The following is a 16,237-nucleotide window of genomic DNA, read 5'->3' on the forward strand; positions in this document are numbered from 1 at the left end:
ACCCAATGTCCACCAACAGATGGATGGAGACACAAAATGTGGAAGGTACAGACCATGGAGTATTGTTCGGCTTGAAAAAGGAAGGCAATGTTGTCACATGCCGCAACACGGATGAGCCTTGAAGACATCGTGCTGAGTGACATAAGCCAGTCACAAAAAGGCAAATATTGCATGATTCCACTATGTATGTATGCATGATCCCATGTATCTAATCAAATTCATAGCGACAAAGTAGAATAGTAATTACCAGGGTCTGGGGAGGGAAGGGGGTTACTGTGGTGGGTACAGAGTTTCAGTTCAGAATGATGAGGACTTCCTGGAGATGCGGGGTGATGGCTTCTGCACAATATTATGAATGTAGATACGGTCCCGGAACCTTACACTGAAAATGGCTAAAGTAGTCCATTTCATGTTCTGTATTTTACTCTGCTGCCAGTAGGAAAGTCAGCAAATCACTTCCCCGTCTTGTCCTTGTCATCATCTTTAACAAGAGGGGCTGACTAGTTGCTTCTTGGTCTACATCTAATGTTTCCACGGCAACCACTGTAAGGCAGATGCCTGGTGGGCAGGATTTCACCACCAGATCAACGGGGTTCTCCCCACTGGCCTCTCTCCCAGCTGCCACATTCTCTCAGCTGCTTCACAGACAGCTAAACATCAGGGCCAAATCTTGGGCCTCTCTGCATCTCACAGCATCACCAGCCACTCGGAGCCTCGGTCCTTCAAGTCGCCGTTTGCTCTTCTGTAAAGCTGACATCAAAGGTCCTAACTCTCCAGGGTCCTGAAAATGTGCCACGAAGTAGTATATCCCAACTGCTCTTGTCTTGGGCCACTCCCCCCACCAGTTAAATGTCCTCACCCAACTCCCAGACTCCTGCCTGCCCTCCACTCCCCTCCAGCTCACCTCTCAGGTTGCAGCCAGAACGTCTTTCTAGACCGCGCACACGATAACCCCCTGGTTGCCTGTAGTCCGTCTCCACTGACCTCGGGAGAAAATCCACATCCGTAGCTGGTCTCGGCTGCTCTCTCTGGCCCTCTCTCTACCGCCCCGTGCCCTGAGTTCCAGCCACACAGAGTTCCAGCCCCCGGCTCTTTGGGGCCTGTGAGTCTTCCCACACATTTCGTCCACCATAGGAAAGACCCTCCCCTCTCCCGCATTTTGCCTGACAACACATATTCATTCTCAGCTAGCTTCTCTGAAGCCCCACCTGACCGCCACCACCAGCACGCACAGCCCCACCTTGTGTCCCTGGGGACCCCTATGGTTTTCCTGCCCTTTGCTTACTGGATTGTTTCTGTGCATTGCCTTTGTTTCAATTTTGGCTTTAACAGCTTTACTAATGTACAATCGACATGTCATAGGCTGTGCATATGTAAGTGTACACACCCATAAAAGAATCACCACAATTAAGAAAAAGGATTTGTCTCTCCCCCCCAAATTTCCCTGTGTCCCCTTGTGTGTCTTCTTTCGGCCCTCCCTGACTTGTCTCTCATTTGCAGGCAACCACTGATTGGTTCTCTGTCATCATATATTAGCTAACATTTTCTAGAATTTTATATAAATGTAATCATATGGTATATACTCTTTTTTGCCTGACTTTTTTTCCCCCCAGCCTAATTATTTTGAGATTCATCCATGTAGTAGCAATCGTTCATCCTTTTTCTCTTATTGTTGAGTAGTATTCTACTGTCAGCATATCAGTTTGTTTATCCATTTATTGTTTTAATATATATTTTTAAAACTTTTTTAATGTTTTATTTATTTTTGAGACAGAGAGAGACGGAGCATGAGCAGGGGAGGGGCAGAGAGAGAGGGAGACACAGAATCGGAAGCAGGCTCCAGGCTCTGAGCTGTCAGCACAGAGCCCAACGCGGGGCTTGAACTCACAAACCACAAAATCATGACCTGAGCCAAAGTCGGATGCTTAACTGACTGAGCCACCCAGGCGCCCCTTGTTTTAATATATTTTTAATGTTTATTTATTTTTGAGAGAGAGAGAGACAGAGCATGAGCAGGGGGGAGGGGCAGAGAGGGAGACACAGAATCGGAAGCAGGCTCCAGGCTCTGAGCCATCAGCACAGAGACCGATGCGAGGCTCAAACTCACGGATCATAAGATCATGACCTGAGCAAGTCAGACATTAAACCGAGTGAGCCACCCAGGAGCCTTTATCCTTTTATTGTTGATGGACATTTGTATTTTTTCCTGTTTGTATGAACATATGCTTTCATTTCTCCCAGGTAAATCTGGCTGCATCAGATAGCAGTATATGTCTAACTTTTTAAGCAAAGTGCCAAACTGGTTTCCAAAGTGGTTGTGCCATTTTAACATTCTCACCGGGAGTGTATGAGAGTTCCATCCTCATCAACACTGGGTATGGTCAACCTCTTTAATTTTATTTTTTTTTTAATTTTATTTTAATTTTATTTTTTTTATGTTTATTTTTGAGACAGAAAGACAGAGCATGAGCAGGGGAAGGGCAGAGAGAGGGAGACACAGAATCCGAAGCAGGCTCCAGGCTCTGAGCCATCAGCACAGATCCCAATGCAGGGCTCGAACCCATGGACCTCGAGATCATGACCTGAGTCAAGGTTGGCTGCTCAATTGACTGAGCCATGCAGGCGCCCCTAATTTTAGCCATTTAGTTATGTAATCGTGTCTTATTATGGTTTTATGTTACATTTTTCTAATGACTGATGATGTTGAGCATCTTTTCACATCTTATTTATTATCCATACATCTTGTGCAGTGAAGTGCTTGCTCAAAAAGTTTTATTTTTTAGTTTTATTTATTTTAATTTATTTACTTATCTTGAGAGAGAGAGAGAGAATATCCTAAGCAGACCCTTCACTGTCAGCACAGAGCCTGATGCAGGGCTCGATCCCACAAACTGTGAGGCCCCAACCTAAGCCAAAACCGAGAGTCAGACGCTCAACCAACTGAGCCACCCCAGGAGCCCCGTGTTCAAAACGTTTTAAAAGAAAACAATTTGTGAAAGCTAAACCTGTTAGGTAAATGCTGTCATGAACTTGATTTCTGTGCTTTATTCCACTATCTACAGGTGTTGTCGTTATTTTGTCACATTTGAAAAAACCGTGGTAAAATATATACAACATAAGGCTTGCATTGTCACCATTTTTACCTGTCCAGTTCAGTGGCACTAAGCACGCCGTCTCTTTGTTGTGCGGCCATCCCCACCGTCCATCTTCAGAGCTTTTTTCATCATTCCGAATTGAAACTCGGTCCGCAGTAAACACTAACCCTCCACCGCTCCCCGCATCCCTCAGCCTCTGGCAACCACCATTCTGCTGTCTCTGAAAGTGGCTACTCTAGGGTGTCTCAAATGAATCACGCGGTATTTGTCCTTTTGTGACTGGCTTATGTCACTTAGTACAATGTCTTCCAGGCTTGTCCATATTGTAGCATATGCCAGAATTCCCTTCCTTTTTAAGGCGGAATCATATTCTTTTGCATGTACATACATTCTGGTCATCCATTCGTCCATCAGCAGATACCTGGGTTGCTCCCACCTTTTGGGTTATTGTGAACAACGCGGTCACAAACATGAGTGTACAGATATTTCTGTCCCTTATTAATTGCATTTTTAATTTTGCAATAAATTTTTTTAAGTAGCTGTGTTTTAATGGCTGTATCCCATTGCCTATAACAGAGCCTGACACATAGCAAGCATTTAATTAACATATGCGATGGGGCACCCGGGTGGCTCCGTCGGTTAAGCATCTGACTCTTGGTCTCAGCTCCGGTCTTGATCTCAGGGTTGTGAATTCAAGCCTCATCTTGGGCTCAGTGCTGGGTGTGAAGCCTGCTTCAAAAAACAAACAAACAGCCTACTTCAAAAAAAAAAAAAAAAAAAAAAAATATATATATATATATATATATATATGGAACTAACAGCCAAATGAATGAATGAATGAATGAGTGATTCCCACCACACTAGACACCAACTCAGACGGAGCTACATCGTTGTCCTGTAGGTGGCACTCACGGTGTCTTACCACCAGGCTGCTGAGTCTGTGAAGGAACTGATCTCTTTGGATCCCTTCCAGGAAGTGAAGCAAACACTTCCCCAGACTGGCTTTGTCACCCTTGCCACCACTTGTTGCCCCACGGGAGGCCCAGCTGCCTGAAGTCTCTGAGTTAGTCACAAGCCACGAACTCAAGGGGAGGCATAGCTGAGACGAGTCACAGAAGGAATTCTCTCCTCTGGGGAACCACTCACCGCATTCCTTCCCATGAAATAATAACAACATCAATAGCTAACATATTTGTGGGCTTACTCCGTGGCAGGTGCTCTGTAAGCAATATCTCATTTAACTGATAAATACCCCTGAATTAGGCACTGTAAGATTCTTTGCTCTGCAAAACAAAAAAAGCAAAGGCAAAGAGAAGTTAACTAACTTACCCATGGTCATCTAGCTGGGAAATGGAAGCACCAGGATCTGAATCTCTAGAACCTACCAGGCAGAAGAAAAACAAAAACAAAACAAAACAAAAAACCCCACAACCAACCACTCGGGCTGAGAGCACTTTTCAATAAATTATGCTGTAGTTAACCAGGATCCTTCTGAATAGTTTTTCTAAGTTTGAATAATATTTATTGAATGCGTTTTGACCAACGCACACGCCAATGTTAAGTCACGCAATCCCACCAAAAAAGATAATCACTTAACATATTAAAATGTTTCCTCCCAGTTTTTCCCCCTACTCCTGTATTTTAAGTTAGTTGATATAATGAGTGTCTTTATTCTATTAAGAAAGAGGCAAAGGGAGGTGGGGAGGGCAGGGTGCCTGGTTGATTTAGTCAGTTAAGGGTCCAACTCTTGATCTCACCTCAGGTGTTTTTTTTTTTTTTTTAATTTATTTTTTTTTATTTACATCCAAGTTGGAGTGCCTGGGTGGCTCAGTCGGTTGAGTGTCCGACCTCGGCTCAGGTCACGATCTCACGGTCTTTGAGGTGGAGCCCCACGTCGGGCTCTGTGCGATTAGCTCAGAGCCTGGAGCCTGCTTTGGATTCTGTGTCTCCTTCTCTGTCTGCCCCTCCTCCACTCATGCGCTGTCTCTTTCTGTCTCAGAAATAAATAAGCATGTTTAAAAAATTTACACCGAAGTTAGTTAGCAGATAGTGCAACAATGGTCAACTGAGGTTTTGATCTCGGGGTTGTGAGTTCAAGCCCCGTGTCCGGCTCTGCACTGGGCACGAAGCCTAATTAAAAACAAAAAAAAAAAGAGGCATGGGTCCTCTCTTGGCACACGTGCCATTTGCACCCACTCCTCCTGCCTTCTCTCCAGTAGGTCTCTACCACGTGCCCACCAAGTGATATAGTAAAATCGGGAACGTTAACGTGCGGTAAGAATGATGGCATTGACAGTGAACATCCACCCTGTGCCAGGCATCGGGCCGAGGAAGCACCTCACATATGTGATCTCATGTGGTTCTCTCTCCCCCGCCCATATTCCATGGGAACCATTATTACGCTCATTTTACTGATGAGCAATCCGAGGCCTAAGATTTAACACGTGGCTCTGTCTCTTCCTGAATAACTCAGTCCGAACACCACCGGCCGAGTCCTAGAAAGGTAGGTGTCCACACAGAGGGTGGCAAGGGGTCTAGACTGGGGTGCCAGAGCCCCTTCTTCACCCTGAGCAGATGCAAAGCCTGTCTGCAGGAGGGTAGAAGGGCTTCTTGGGTCAGGGGGTGACTCGGTGTGGGGTATTAGGCCCTGAACGGGGTGCCCCAGCGCGAGATGTCAGAACCAGAGCAGATGGAGGAGGGAGCCCATGCAGAAGTTGTGGGGGGACAGCATGGGGTATGAGATCCTGAGCAGGGTGCGGAAGGGGCTGTGGGGTGCTGGAGCCCAAGCCAGGTGAGGACGGCTTCCCTACAGAGGAGGGATCCAGCGGTGGTGGGAGACTCGTTACCAGAAGCGGAGGTTAAGTACTCGTATTACAGACCATGCAAGCCAGATGTCCCTCTGTTGGGCAAAAGAGTCAAAAAAGTAAAGGGAGGGCACTAGGACGGATCCTGTGGGTCTAGATCGCCACTGGGGTCTTGGTATGAGGTCACTGTTTGCAACACTACAGGCAGACACAGAAATAGATGATGTATATGTATAGATGTAGACGTACGAACATATCTTGATGTACATCCTTAGCTCTGTCCGCTGAGAGGGCCTGGGGGCCACAACGCCCCACCCGTAACAAGCATACCTACCCCCCAAATCTCAGTTTCTGAATTCATTCTCTGCTAAAAAGAACCAGCAACTACGGGGACAAATGGCCGAGAGAAGATACAAACCACCTAGAATATTCGCATATTCTTCGTGCAGGAAAGTGCTCAAAGATTGATGGGGACGTTCCAAAAGGACGCAGCAGCCAGCTCCAAGAGGCCTGACGGAGGACAATTTGAGTGTCAAAATAAAACACAACAAACATGGATGACAACCCACGGAACAGCACAGGGATCCGTGATGCCACACCCCTGTAAATAAATAGACAAGTGAACTAAAGGTGCATGAAAAACAGGTTTCTTTTTTTTTTTTCTTTTTTTTTTTTAACGTTTATTTATTTTTGGGACAGAGAGAGACAGAGCATGAACGGGGGAGGGGCAGAAAGAGAGGGAGATACAGAATCTGAAACAGGCTCCAGGCTCTGAGCCATCAGCCCAGAGCCCGACGAGGGGCTCGAACTCACAGACTTCGAGATCATGACCTGAGCTGAAGTCGGACGCTTAACCGACTGAGCCACCCAGGCGCCCCGAAAAACAGGTTTCAAAGGACTTCCCCACAAAACGTGCAATAATTGCAATGGAAAAAAGTGACTTTACAGTGGAGAGAGCTTGGCAGACATGGGCTTCATCAAATGGCAAGAGCAATCATTCCAGTAATGGTTCCAAGTGGAATCGGGGAACGGGCCCGACAGGCCCGACAGGCGCACGTTGTGTGCGTGAACACAACGCAGTCACTTCTGTGATGTTCCTGCCAAAGACTCATAGACCGAATCCAATCAAGAGGAAACCTTAGACAAGCCCAAACTGAGGACAGTCCACAAAACAACTGACGTGTAATGCACAGCAGCGTGAAGCAGGGTTACGCAGGTCAAGGCTGAAGAACAAGTTCACGTCGAGCCAAATGCAACGTGTGACCCTCGGTGAGATCCTTTGCTATAAAGAACGTTATTGGAACGAATGATAGCTCTCCAGGTATGGCGGTATTAATGTCCACGTCCTGATTTTGATGGCTGCGTCCTACACAAGTAGAAGGTTCTTATTGGTGGGAAATACATGCTAAGGCACTGGGGCACGATGTAGCCAGGCCAGCAACTTACTCTTGAGGGCTCAGCAGGGGGAACAAAGGAATTTTTTTTGTTTTACTTGCAACTTTTCTGTAGGTCTTTGACATTTAAAAATTTTTTTTTATGTTTTTATTTTATTTTTGAGAGAGAGAGAGAGAGAGAGAGAGACAGAGACAGAGCATGAGCAGGGGAGGGGCAGAGAGAGAGAGAGCGGGGAGGAGTAGAATCCAAAGCAGACTCCAGGCTCCGAGCTGTCAGCAAAGAGCCAGACACGGGGCCTGAACCCACGAACTGTGAGATCATGACCTGAGCTGAAGTCGGACACTCAACCGACTGAGCCACCCAGGCGCCCCATTGACTTTTTTTTTTTTTTTTAAGATGAATGACCATATCCAAGGTCACCTAACTAGTTAGAGGCAAGATTCAAACCCAGGTCTAGAAACCAAGCTCTCCACGTCTACTCGGAGTTGTTAGTTCACTCTTCTGTAGGACGACAGTTCATTCTGGCCTGGGGAGGCGGGCTGGGGGTGGGAGCCCCCTTAAGCTAGCCTCTATGTCTTTAGAAATGTCCCCATCGATCTTTGAGCACGTCTTCATAACAACAGAATATTGTAGGCTCCTCTTGTCCTCTCCTCGCTCCAGCCGTTTGCCCTAGGAGCGCGGGTTCCTTCCGGCCGAGGTGGACACATGTTTTGCACAAATATTTTCAACCGGTTCATCCTCTGGAGTTCACGTGCCGCTCAGTCACCGAAACTGAGGGCACTGTGCCAAGGAAAGCAAAGTTCCCAGCCCTCTGTGCTATCCAACTTCCTGGGCTGCTCCAGATCTGCCTCCAGGGATAGCTGAGCTGAGTCTGGCCCCCTAGAGGGGTCTGGCCCCTTCCCACATGAGGGCTGAGGCCGGAGGGGCTCAGGCCCAGAACGCCGCAGAAGCAGCGAAGGACTAAACGTGCTGGGGACCCTGCAGTGACGCTGAGGGGCTGCCCTCGCCCGGAAGCACCCTTTCCACTAGCAGAGGGGGCTTGGAATCACCCAGCGGCACCTACCAGTTTCACTCTCTGATTCTCAGGGAAGTATCGGGATGAGAGACCGTGGGTTTTTTTCTACCTGAAAAGTCTCAAGTCACCATGTAAACACACAGCCCTTCTGGATTTTCCATTAGAGTGAAATTTTTTAACATCTACGGCGATATCTGTTGCACCTGTGCCCCTAGTGGATGGAAAGCCGGAAGGTAAACTCCACGGCCAGAAAGAAAGCAGTCCTAGTCTGACACAGAGACCACAGGATGGCACCCCACGGTCGCTAACTTTTTTTCTGGACCACGTCGGTCGGCACCGACCCTCTCCAGGTGGGTGTCAGTGGCCCCTCTGGGCTCTCTCTTCTTCCCCTCATCTCCTGGGGGGCCTCCCTCTCTCCACCCCTGTGCGCTCCCCACAGAATCCTGGCAGAATCACAAACCTCTGGCTCAGGCTTCGCATCCGGTCCACCTGGTCCCCAGGCCGTGGTGCTGGAGGGGAGGCGGGTCTGGGGAGCTAAGAGGGTGGGAGTATGGGGGGGGGGGCGTGTCACGTAAAGGGAAGTGGGCCCTCTCGGGCTATGGCGCAATGACATTCCCAAAAGACATGCCTCCCTTGGGGACGCCTGGATGGCTCAGTCACCAGCTCTTGATTTTGGCTCAGGTCATGATCTCATAGGCCGTGGGTTCGAGCCCTGCATCAGGCTCTGCGCTGACAGCCCAGAGCCTGTTGGGATTTTCTCTCTCTCCCTCTCTCTCTCTGCCCCTCCCCTGCTCTCCCTCTCTCTGTCTCTAAAAATAAAAACATTTAAAAATAAATAAATAAAAGACCTACCTCTCTGGATGAGCTAGTGAAACAGCCACAACAATCCCTCGCATCCCGCGTGCCTTTTTTGCAGTGTGACTTTCGCCACTCTTATCAAAAGATGGTGCCCATGACCCTCCAGAGGCCCCGTGACTTTTTTAGTCCGCAGAATGCAGAAGTGCCTCCTGGGCCTTGGCGAGAAAGGCTACTCAGAACCAAGGAGCCGTGCGGCTAAGAGCCGGCCTGGCCCACGGAAACGTGGAGGGCTCCGTGGAGAACCGAGGGGCTCCAGCTGAGAGCCGGCACCCACCGAGCCACGCGAGTGAGGCCACCGCGGACCCTCCCCGATAGGCTCCCATCTGACCGCCACCTCACAAGCGACCCCAGGCGGCAAAATGCCCCCCTCTGAGCCCCACGCAGATGGCCCGTTCACGCACAAACGGCCGGCTTGAAGTCACTAGGTTTTGGGGGGTAGGAAGTTGTTACCCTGGAAAGACGCAGAAGGGGAGGACAGATGTGCAATCTACCGGTGGCACCCGCAAGTGACTAGTGAGAGCCCAAGACACGTTCGGCTCGCTCCGGGTGCCGTAGGAAGGCAAAGACGTATCTGGTGGCATCTCCACCGGGGAGGAAAAATTAAAATTCATTGACATAAAACAAGGGCAGGCCACTCCCGAGCACACAGACGTGTGTGGAGGGGCTCTGAACGCTCTGAACAAGGCTGCAGCTGTCGGGGAGGCACTGAAAATGGTGAGGCGTGCGCGAGGCCTGCAAGAGGACCGACGGAGAGCGGGGAGAACATTCTAGGCGCGGATAGCAGGGGGTGAAAACAAATAAATGAGCTTTGCTGAGGAGCGGGGCAGCATCGCGCTGAGAGGACAAAGGGTTCACTGGGATGCTTCAGCGGCAGTGAAAAGCTGACATCAGCAAAACCCAACCGGCCTGGCATTTTGTAAAACACTATGGAAGACCTCCCAGAACGAGCCTTTCGGGGCGCCTGGGTGGCTCAGTCACTGAGCGTCTGACTCTTGATTTGGGCTGAAGTCGTGGTCTCACGGTTTGTGAGTTCAAGCCCTGCATCGGGCTCCGCGCTGACCGTGCAGAGTCTGCTGGGGATTATCTTTCTCTGTCTGCCCATCCCCCCCCTCGCAAAAATACATAAATAAACAACCACAACCACAGAAAGATTGAGCCTTTTGTCAAAGCAGGGCCCACCTGGAGAAGGAAAGGAGGCAGGGGCTAGGCTCAGGAGGGTTTGGCTGACCGCTGCACTCAGGAAGGAAGGCATACACCTACGTGCCCAGAACATGGCTCGGCCCCACACCGTGCCATCAGTCAAACTACTTCCTAAATCAGGATCCAAGGGTATTGCAAAGAGAAGTGTCACCTGTCCTGGCCAGCATCCGGGCACTCACACAGCCTTGCTCTGCCCCAGGGAAGAGGGCACTGGGGGAACCCCAGTGTCACAATGCCTCTCCCCCCCAAATCGGCCACACCTCTCCAGCCTTCCTCCTCCCTTCTCTTCGGGGAGGTACCACCCTCCCTGCCAGGCTTTTCCAGGCTCCCCTCCGTGTTGCCTCAGCCATGCCAGGGCACTGATCTCACTGGAAGGCGGCACCCACTGCATCCCATAAAGATGGGAGTCCCATCCAACAACTGCCTTAGCGTGGGAGGCGCCATTTAAGACTGCACCTCCCTTAAGGGAAGCAATACGGCCAGTATCCTTACTCCTAATTTATAGGTGGAAAAACTGAGTCATGGAAATGATTTACCAGGGTACTCTCAACGTTTCAGTGACTCATCAGGGCCAAGATCGCACACAGTCCAAACTACAGGCTGTGTGGCTCGGAGCACGTATCTCTGCTCTGTGCTGCATCACAGACAAGGGACGTAGCTGGAACCAGAAGTTTTGCCTAGGGCTCTACTGGGGCATTTCTGGGGTCCCACCTCCCAGACCCTGTTAGGTTTCCACCATTCAAGCGAGAACCCCAGACCCAACATGGAGTTGCAAATCAAGGAATTCTGGCTGGGGACAACCTGGGCGGGTCTGTGTACCTATGAGAGAGATAATGCCCTCCAATGCGTGTCTTTGTGCGTGTGTCCGTGCTGATGCAGTCGGTATCAGTAAGTTCCCTCTGTTGTGATGTTTCAGAATCTTCTAAAAAGAATAAACAAGTTGAGACCCTGGCCTTAACGTAGAGGGAGGCTGCAGGGGGCTGTGCATCCCAGAAACAGATGGCCACCTAGGTCGGGCACCTATTCCGAGGCCTCTTAGCCATTCTGTCGGACTCTATTCGGCTCTTATCTGTGTTCCCAGTATCCAGAGAAGCCCCACAAATCAACTTCCATCTCCTTCCAGAAGGGAAAAAGACTAAGTGTGTTAAGTAGTGGGATGCTGGGAAAACCACAACAGTGCCATTCACATAGATCACAAACCCTTACAACAGTGAGCTATTGTCCCGCCTACTCACGAAGACCCCACGGCTCAGAAAGGCTACCTTGGCCGGGTGACGTTGCCCGGCATGGGAGCGTCGCCTTGCACCGGTCGGACTCCGCAGGGTGGACTAGCCTGGAACCTCCGGGCGTCCTCCCACTCCTCCAGTCCTTGACCCCAGCAAGCCCGTGTCCCTGCCTCCATCTCATCACTCCTTCTGCCTGGGGCGCCCACGTCTCCACCGCCAGAGGCTAGATCGCCCCCAGGGCCCACGCCTCCTCTGCCCTGGAGCTCACACCTCCATGCTCAGGCCCCCTCAACGACTCCCCATAGCCGCCCCTCTCTCCGGGTCCTCCTGGTTGCCTGTATTCCACTCTCCATCCCACTCACCCGCACCGCACAGAGCGCACAGTAGGTGTGTGGGTCGCTGGGTGCCCCCCACCCCTCCAGCAAGCACCAGGGACACGACCCCGACGTCCCTCCCCTCGGGCGCAGGTTCCAGCAGCTAAGGGAGGGAAGGGCGGCGGCTGGAGAACGGCCTGGGAAGCAGCGAAAAGCCCAGAAACGTGCTGTGACCGGAAACCTCCCGGGCGCGGCGACGGTGCCAGAGCCAAGGCTGAGCGGGCGCCGGTACGCCTGGCCCCGAGGGCCCTAGACGGCCCAGGACGGCCCCCTCCCGCGCCGCCCCGTCCCGTCCCCTGATGGGGCAGTAATGGTTCTCCAGAGCCACCGTCTTCCACGGGAAGAGGGACGCAGCCACGCCGGCTGAGACCAGGCCTCCGCCCCTCTCCCCTCCCCACCCCACCCCTGTCCCCTGTCCCCCCCTCCTCCCTCTTCCCCCTCCCCCTCTTCCCCCCGCCCCCTCCCCTTTCCTCCCCTGCTCCTCCCCCTGCCGCCCGGCCCCCCTTCTCCCACCCCGCCCTCGGTGCCGCCGCGCCCTTCCCGCCCCGCCCCGGCCCCGGCCCCGGCCCCCCGCGCACCCCGCGGCGCAGTCTCCCGGCGCCGCGCGTCACCGCTCGGCCCACCTCCCCCGCAGCCAATCAGTCCTCTCCTCCGCATCCGGCCGTTCCTCCCCCGGGAAACCTGTGGCCCCAGACGCGGAATCCAGGACAGTGTGTGCAGTAACCGTGCTCTAGGGCAAGTCCGGCGCTGCAGAAACCGGAGGGCGGGGCGGGGCGGGGCGGAGTGGGGGCGCGACAGGAGTCCTGGAGCTGTAACCGGGGGGCTGCAGTTGGTCACGTGCGTTTGAGCACTTTATGACTTACAAAACGCTTTCCTAGGAATGCTCTCACTTGGGCCGCGGAACAACCCGGGGAAGATGGTGTTATTATCTCCTTTCACGGGGGAGGAAATTAAAGCTTGGAGAGGTAAAGGAATTCGCCCAAGGTCCCAGACTGGGCGGCGGAGCCTGGTCGGGTCAGACCAGATCCGGGCCGCGCTCCACCGTCCTCTTGTTCGGAAAGCCGAGCACACGTTGAAGCACGGGTGATTGTCTCCATCAGCCCCGATCTCGGTCTCAGATCCACTTGCCTGGTCTATTCTTCTAAGCGTTTCGATGGTAGGGCATGGGAAAACGGGGGAGATGCTGGGGTGAGAGGCGGAGTTTAAGCAGGGACGTTGAGGGTGAGGAAACCAAGGGAAAGGAGTAAGTTCAAAGGGTTGCGGTGCGATTTCTTCTGCTACAAGCCTGGTTGCTGGCAGGGGAGAATCTGCATTCGCAAAGGAAAGCCCTGGGAGCTTTGGGTGGAGTGGCAGATCGCTCTTCACTCGCGAGTGCCCCCGAGGAAGCACAGAGCTGGGTGCTTCTTGAATCCCGGGGCCAGGCTGATGGGGGGAGGGGGGCGCCCGGGCCAGTCTGATGGGGAGGGGGGCGGGGGGCAGCCCGCTCCAATTGCAGCGCCAGAACCCGCGCCCGAGGACACACCCAAAACAAGGGGCCCGGAATAAAGACCTCGAGGGTGCCTCGGCTGTGACCGGATGCTCCTTCAGCAGCTCGGGTGCCCGCGGGCCCTCGCATTCCTTGCAGCTTCTTCCTGCCGATGTCTGCAGAGCTCACGTCCTCTGCCGCAAAGGACTCGTTCCCAGCGAGGCCTCCCGGACCCCCTCGCTGCCTAATGTCCCTAAAACCCTAGCCCTCGGTAGGGTCTACGCAGTGCTTCTCAAACCTGAATGTTGAATCACCTGGGCATCTTGCTGCAACCCAAATGCACATTCAGCGGGCTCAGGACGGGTCCCCAAGTTTCTAAGAGATTCCCACCTTATGTTGCTGCTGCCCGTCCGCCTGGGCATGTGGAGGACATTTTAAAAAGAAAAGATCAAACACACTTAGACTGTATTTTCATACTGATCTTTTTTTTTTTTTTTACTCCGTTTTCCCCTGCACTAGAACGTAAATTCAGAAGGGTAAACGATTTGGTCTAGTTTGTTCCCCACTATGCCCTCGGCACCTAGAAGTACACAGTAGGGGCAGTGGTTCCCAAAGAAGGAATGAATGAAATACAAGCCAAAAAAGAAAACGGGGGGATAAATCTGGCATACAAAGTAGCATTCAAGGTGAAAAGCCTAAATGGACACAAGGTTTATTTTGCATTTATTTAAAAAAGGAAGAGGGGCGTCTGGGTGGCTCAGTTGGTTAAGCCTCCACTTTGGCTCAGGACATGACCTCACTGTTAGTGGGTGTGAGCCCCTCACGGGGCTCTCTGCTGTCAGTGCAGAGATCCTCTGTCCCCTCTCGCACACGTGCACTCTCTCTCTCTCTCTGTCACAAATAAATAACATTTTTTAAAAACAGGAAGAAATAACAGCCACAAAACCTGAGGTCTTGAATAGCGTGATGTCAACTTACTTGAAGTAAAAACTGTCGAAAGAACAGGAAAAATTGTAAATATCACATTAATTTTAGGAACTTTAACTCCCTCTCTCTTGGTCATATCTCATAGGCAAAAGGTGACCTAGATGGGGGCGCCTGGGTGGCTCAGTTGGTTAAGTGTCCAACTTCGTCTCAGGTCATGATCTCATGGCTCATGAGTTGGAGCCCCACCTTGGGCTCTGTGCCGACAGCTCAGAGCCTGGAGCCTGCTTCGTATTCTGTGACTCCCTCTCCCCCGCTCGTGCTCTCTCTCTCTCAAAAATAAATAAATGTTAAAAAAAAAAAAAAAGGTGACGTGGAAAATTATAAAGAAATTAACTTGAGAGGTACCCCATGTCCAGCTCTGCGCTAACTATGCAGAGCCTGCTTGGGATTCTCTCTGTCCGTCTCTCTCGAAATAAATAAATAAACTTTAAAAAAGAAATTAAGTTGCTTTAAGAGCTCTATAGTGTGACCGGGGAGGGGCAGAGAGAAAGGGAGACACAGAATCCGAAGCAGGCTCCAGGCTCTGAGCCGTCAGCACAGAGCCCGAGGCGGGGCTCGAACTCAAGAACTGTGAGATCATGACCTGAGCTGAAGTCGGATGCTCAACCAACTGAGCACCACCCCCCCTGGGCGCCCCAAGAGCTCTATATTTACTTTTTGATTGTGGTAAAATACACATAACGTAAACTTTAGCGTTTTAGCCATTTTTAAATGTAGGGTTCAGTGACATTAAGCATGTTCACACTGTTTTGGAACCATCAGCACCATCCATCTCCAGAACTTTTCATCCTCCAAAACTAAAACTCTGCGTCCATTAAACACTACTTCCCCATTCCCCCTCCTCCTGGCCCCAGGCAACCCCCATCCTAATTTCTGTCTCTGAATTTGACTACTCATGGTACCTCGTATAAGTGGATCATACAGTATCTTTCCTTTTATAACTGACTTATCTCACTTCCGCAGCGTTCCCAAAGCTCATCCATATTGTGGCTTATGTCAGAGCTTCCTTCCTTTTAAAGGCTAAATAATATTCCATTTTAGGTACATACCACATTTTGTTTATCTGCTCATTCTTTGATGGACACTTGGGTTGTTTCTTCCTTTGGGCTACTGTGAATAACGCTGCTATGAACATGGTGTACGAATATATTTTCAAATCCCTGCGTTCAGTTCTGGGTAGACACCCAGAGGTGGGATGGCTGGATTATATGGACCATTCCATATTTAATTTTTTCAGGAACCACCATACCATACTGTCGTCCACAGCCGTTGTACCATTTCGTATCCCCACCAGCAATGCGCAAGGACTCCAGTTTGTGTATATCCGCATCTACACTTGTTATTTTCTATATTTTTTTTATAATCGCCATCCTATTGGATGTGAAGTGGTGTCTCTTCGTGGTTTTGATTTGCATTTCCCTGGTTAGTGGTGCTGAGCATCTTTTCGTGGGCTTATTGGCCATTTGTGTAGCTTCTGTGGAGAAATGTCGATTCAAGTCCTTTGCCCATTTTTGAGTTGGATTGTTTGGGTTTTGTTGTTGAGTTACAAGAGTTGTTACATATTCCAGATATTAATCCCGTATCAGATGTATGCTTTACAAATATTTTCTCCCATTCTGTAGGTTGCCTTTCATTCTGTTGGTATGTACCCTTTGAAACACAGAAGTTTTTAATGTTGAACAAGTCCAGTTTCTTTTTTTTTTTCATTGCCCATGCTTTTGGTGTCATCTCCAAGAAATCATTGGCAAATCCCATGTCAGGAAGCTTTTCTCCCGTTTTCTTCTCAAGAGTTTTATAGTTTTAAGAGCTCTCGATTGA

At 50.7% G+C, this 16,237-nt stretch overlaps 2 long non-coding RNA genes across 3 annotated transcripts; one reads left to right on the plus strand and one right to left on the minus strand.

Moving 5' to 3' along the window:
• Positions 1 to 3,020: 3,020 nt before the first annotated feature.
• On the minus strand, positions 3,021 to 10,011 carry LOC109277304 (uncharacterized). 2 transcript variants are annotated; one of them, XR_002085094.2, is made up of 4 exons: positions 9,162 to 10,011; positions 6,318 to 6,409; positions 4,425 to 4,476; positions 3,021 to 3,827 (listed from the first exon to the last, which is right to left on the minus strand). It is a non-coding gene; the product is annotated as an uncharacterized LOC109277304 (long non-coding RNA). The 2 variants fall into 2 exon arrangements; XR_008421587.1 differs by lacking the exon at positions 9,162 to 10,011 and adding an exon at positions 6,846 to 6,952 and having other exon boundaries at positions 6,318 to 6,500.
• A 2,526-nt stretch (positions 10,012 to 12,537) lies between these two features.
• LOC109277305 (uncharacterized) lies at positions 12,538 to 13,889 on the plus strand. Its single transcript, XR_002085097.2, has 2 exons — positions 12,538 to 12,932; positions 13,447 to 13,889. It is a non-coding gene; the product is annotated as an uncharacterized LOC109277305 (long non-coding RNA).
• Positions 13,890 to 16,237: the final 2,348 nt, after the last annotated feature.

The sequence above is a fragment of the Panthera pardus genome, unplaced genomic scaffold, assembly GCF_024362965.1.
Source record: "Panthera pardus isolate Hobbes unplaced genomic scaffold, ASM2436296v1 HiC_scaffold_13, whole genome shotgun sequence".
NCBI classification, from domain to species: Eukaryota; Metazoa; Chordata; class Mammalia; order Carnivora; family Felidae; genus Panthera; species Panthera pardus.